Raw genomic sequence first — 5,193 nt, 5'->3', positions numbered from 1 at the left:
AGGGCTTTGCACCCAGGCTTTAACTTGCTGGCTGTTGTCTTGAGATGTTAGGACCTCTGTTCCCATGTACAGCTGCAAACTGTGGTTTTGAAGCAATGGTTACATGAGGGTGTCAAGATCATGTTGTGGAAATGTTTTGCTGCAAGAGAGACACCAGATTCATTCACATAGTATAATTTCAGAAAAATGACTGAAACTGTTTTCTTTTCCTTAGGATGCCTTGCTCGAATCACTTTGAAACAAATTTAAGAAAGAAAGAAGACCACTAATCAACTCTGAAGAAGTTTCCAAAATGAAAGAGAAGTACTCGGCACGCCATTCAGGACGAAAGCGGGGAGGTGAGACTGAGGAGGTTTGCCTGCAGAAGAGGAGCTGTGAACAGGCAAGAAATGGAGCGCCAGCATTTGTTGAGGCAGGTTAAATGCATAAATTGAACTCAGATCACCGCTTCCCTCTGCTCTTCTGGTATGTAAAATCAGTGTTGATGATGACAAAGGTAACAGTTTGGCATTTTTGTTTTTGGTTCTGCACTGTAGGTTTCCTTGGATTCTGCAGAAGACTTGAGATCCATCCTGCAGCACATTGAGGTTTTGCAGCAGGAGCATCATAAGGCGAGGCCAAGTTTTGACATAATTCTACAGAGACTCGACAGAACCAAGACCTATTGCCAGCACTACATTCAAAACCACACCACTGCAGAAGTCCTTAAAGAATTTCCCTGTCTCATGAGACCAAATCTTGTAAGTATATGTATTGGAGAATATAAATAAATTTTTATTTACAGTATTTATTACACGGCTCTTTGTAATGCTGTAGAATGCTCCATTCACTTCAGTGGGCTTTCCCAACGTTCTACGGTCTGATATTTCTTGATAACGGACCATTGCTAAGTATAACAGACCCCGGAAGCTATTATCCATCTTAATCATTAAAATGACAATGAAAGCAATGATAAACAATGCTTCATTGCATGTTATTGATATCTTCAGTAGGTAGCCGTGTAATAAGCGGGATGACATTCTGCGAGGCGGTCATTATCGTGGAATATCTCCCTTCAGAGTGATGCCACAGGTAGGCCTCGGGCTGCGCTGCTTCACCCTATTGGGAGTTATTCCACAATAATGACCGCCTCGCAGAACGTTATCTCTTACTTATGTATTTAGACATTTTATCCAAAGTGACTTCCGCCGTGCCTTGCTCAAGGGTGGCAAGTGGTGGCAGCTGAGAATTTTCACATCTTTTCTGGCTACAGCTTGCTAACCCATACACTAAGACTACACTGCCACTGCTCCCTACAGTAAATCTGCCGTTTGTCTAGCTCAAGAACAACCAACTTTGTTTGTACAATCATCAATTTTCTTCTGTCTACTGCAGCTCCTTGGAGAGATGAAAAGAATCCACCAGATTGACGCTGATAAAGCCATCCTAGCCAAAATGGGAGAATTTGCGCCAAAGTTGTTAGAAAAGGCCCCTAAAGGTACAGTTTTTTTCCCTTAAAAAACGTGTAGCCATTGAGCACAGTTACATGCAGGGATTATTCCGAATCTAAACTAATAGTGGTGATATTCGGTTTGCACAGAAGTCATGTAAACTCAATTGATTGATTGACATCAATCAATTACAAATACCAGAATACGGTTTGGCCGTATTCTGGTATCTGGCATAACCCAAATGTCGCCAATATTCCGTTTAAAACCGTAATAGTCCTTGCATGTAACTGTGGTCAGTGAGCACAAATTCAATCACAATAGTGTGAGCCAGTGAAGTCTGTGAGGGCTCAGGTCTTAGAGAGGATTCAGCAACTGACATATAAATTGTGCTTGTTTTCAAACCATTTAGAATTGTTGATTTCTGAATCACTGATTTTCTACAGGTGCTTTAAAAGACACCTGCCTTCAGACACTGCAATCATGTGAGGATGAGCAGGAAAGAAAAGGTGTGTATGTTTTTCATTTAAGGAACACTATGCAGTTTTCGCTGTAGAAACTTCTAGTCCTTGAGCAAGACGCCCAAATTTGGCCCATCTGTACCACTAAAGAGCAGTGAGTCTCGATGTTTGCATTGCATTTAGCGTAACTTTTAATGTTTTATCAGGAGGTTTATGTCTATAATACAGTATATATATCCATGGAGAGCTATATTAGAGGGGAATAGTTTATAATTCAACTTATAGATATCCACACAAAACCTCATCTGATTATTCACATTGACATCTTTTGTATTGCCAGTTTTCTGAAATGTTGTGTACAAGTATGCAAATGAAACCTAATGCAAAATGTATACAATAATTATCAAGGAACTTTGATAATGTAATGTTTAAAAGTAAAGTGAGTTCTATTTAGCAGAATGCTATGTAGTGACTAAACAGTGTGGGGTTCTGGAATTGAAAGGATGTCTGTTTTTTATTTTGTTTTGTTATAGCTCATATGATCAATGCAGCCATTGTCTTGCTGCCATCATTCTTCATTCCTTTTTGTCAACGACCAGGTAATGCCTCCTTAAAAAATAGGCCGTAGCATTTTGTTACCTTATCGCTTTAATATGCTATTTTCATGTAATACTTTTGCTTTCACGTTACTCTGGATACTGTGGTCACACATGGTAGAACTGGTAGAGCACATGATAGAATTTGATAATGTATTACAAGAAAGCTGGTTCATTGTTTGTTGGTTTGCCTGCTTGCATTTGGTTAAACTGTTTGTAATATTTTGTAACATGCAGTCTAATTTTACAGGAACCCATCTCTCCCACTCCCACCATTGTGATGACTGGCACCAACCCCCTGACCAGCATAGACAACAGTGAAGATGGATGGCTCTGAGATGATTTTAGATGATGGTAGCATTGATGTCAGTTTGGGCTTGGCCATTTCTTTTACTATTTTCCATGTCTACCAAGTCCATTATCCAAAACAAATCAGAAAGACAGTGGCCTTTCTCGAGGCCTTCATCTTTCTGATGAAAACTAGTGTTCCTCTAACAGTTCAGAAACTATTCAATTCACTCGAGTGATTTTTGTGATATTTGTGTACTGTATATGTGTGTGTGTGTGTGTGTGTGTGTGTGTGTGTGTGTGTGTATGAGTGTGGTTGTGTGTGTGTTCTGGGTGACAGCTTGGCATCAGAGTAGGGTTGGGTGTGTGTGTGTGTGCGCGCATGTGTACGTGTGTGTGTGTGTGTGTGTGTGTGTGTGTGTGTGTGTGTGTGTGTGTGTGTGTGTGTGTATGAGCATCTAGGTACTTGATACAACATTGGTCCTAGCAGGGAAGAGTTTATCTAAGCAAAGCATGTCAAATAGTCCTTGTCAAATAAGCCCTTGTGCAAGCAACTTGCTATGCTCTGGTTGAAGGAAGGCCACATAATTTCAAACATGTATGGCAGGAAAACAGGAGGCTTTTCATGTCTAAAATATTGCATTTTATTAACTACAGTAAAAATGTGATTTGGTGTGAGGCAACTGGTGCCACAGGCAGACTGCCTTTGTATAGAGCTAATCGTTCAGGCTGACAAGTTAGTGCCAAGGGCTTACATACATCATTTGGATAAAGTTACATTAATCTGTATTTCTTCCTTAAATATACTATGTAGATATTGTTATGCTGCCACATACTTTTCCAATGTCTTGCAGTTTCTTCTGAACTGAGCTGATGCTAATAGCCTAGGCTACTTTGCTTTACATAATTATCTGGACAATCTTTGGCATTTAGAAGTTTAGAAGACATTGAAGTTATTTTAAAATATATTTTAAAAATGTGATTAAAAAATAAAAAAATATATTCACACTAGTTCAACATTTCTGGATCTGCTACACTAAATTAAGTAGGAGTGTAGTTTAAGGAGGTCTTGTGACTGGTGGACTGTTAATGTCTTGTTGTGACTTCAGATTAGGGTTGGATTTGTGTGTGTGTGTGTGTGTGTGTGTGTGTGTGTGTGTGTGTGTGTGTGTTCGCATCTGTGTGTAAAATACAATTGACTGGTCAGTGTGGTAGTGCAGGTGTGTATGTTGTAATCAGTTCATTGAGTTAATAACACTTGGATCAGTTGCTCATAAAACTTGCGGTATGTGTGTGTTCACACCTGTTTGTATCGAAATAATAAAATTGCTATTTTGGCTGTGCCCATCTATATAGTTGATCACTGTAATGAACTAAGCATAATTTTAAATAAACATAAAAATGACAAAAAGTGTTATGCATTGTCAGTCTTCTTTCTCCAAAAGCATAGATTGATTGTGTAAAAAAAAAAAGTAACTAACATAAAATCAAGTGCTGTATAAAATGAACCTTAAGTGGTTCTTTGATGAACTAGATTCACTGGTTCTTTGAAGATCCTTGTTTGAGGGTTCTTTGAAGATCCTTCTAAGAATAGGTTCTTGGAAGAACCTTTTGAAAAGGTGCTTCATGGAACTAAAACAAGGTCTTTGAAGAACCATTCAATAAATGGTTCTTTAAAGAACTGTTAAATGAACGGTTCTTTGAAGCCCTGAAAAAGGTTCTTCTATGGCATCGCCCTGAAGAACCGGTACTGGCCCCATTATTTTTTAGATGGTACAATATTTTCTAAAGCGTCTCTGATCACCACAGCAGGGTTTGTTTGCCACCTCAGCTCCGCCTGCTCATGATGCGTTTAGAGGCGGCTTGGAAAAATGAGTTTCCACATGTTAAAAATGAATTGAGTGGCTGTAATGGCTGTAAAAAGTGCGGGGGACAGAGGGCACAAATACGGGAAGTGCGGGGGACATGTCCCCACATACCTCGCATCTGCTACGCCCATGGCCACACTTCTTGTTGATTAATCATCTTATGAATTTTGTGAGAAAAACCAGGCTGCTCATTACTCTCTGAATGATTGTGTACTTATTTTTTCCCCACCTGTTTTCTGAATGCTGGTGAAAAGTTGAAGCCCTTATAAATAAAAATCTAGAAGTGAAGAACTGTGTACTTTCTTTCCCATATACATATGTGCATCTCAAAATGTGTCAAAATATCTAAAAAAAATGTCCAGAAGATGATCATCGACACCCTCCACAAGGAGGATAAGCCACAGAAGGTCATTGGTGAAAAGGCTGGCTGGAAAAGGTGCACAAGCAGCAGGGATGAGCGCAGCCTTGAGAGGATCATCAAGAAAAGCTGATTCAAGAACTTGGGAGAGCTTCATAAGGGGTGGACTGAGGCTGGGGTCAGTGCACCAAGAGC

The 5,193-nt window shown here is 39.6% G+C and overlaps 1 long non-coding RNA gene across 1 annotated transcript; it reads left to right on the top strand.

Annotated features, from left to right (window-relative positions):
• Positions 1-650: 650 nt before the first annotated feature.
• Positions 651-1,937, top strand: LOC132870471 (uncharacterized). Its single transcript, XR_009651114.1, has 3 exons — positions 651-740; positions 1,375-1,477; positions 1,874-1,937. It is a non-coding gene; the product is annotated as an uncharacterized LOC132870471 (long non-coding RNA).
• The last annotated feature ends 3,256 nt before the right edge of the window (positions 1,938-5,193 follow it).

This window comes from Neoarius graeffei, chromosome 22 (genome assembly GCF_027579695.1).
Source record: "Neoarius graeffei isolate fNeoGra1 chromosome 22, fNeoGra1.pri, whole genome shotgun sequence".
In the NCBI taxonomy this organism is placed as follows: Eukaryota; Metazoa; Chordata; class Actinopteri; order Siluriformes; family Ariidae; genus Neoarius; species Neoarius graeffei.
Note: the sequence above shows the minus strand (reverse complement) of the source record. Positions and strands in the feature narration are given on the sequence as shown.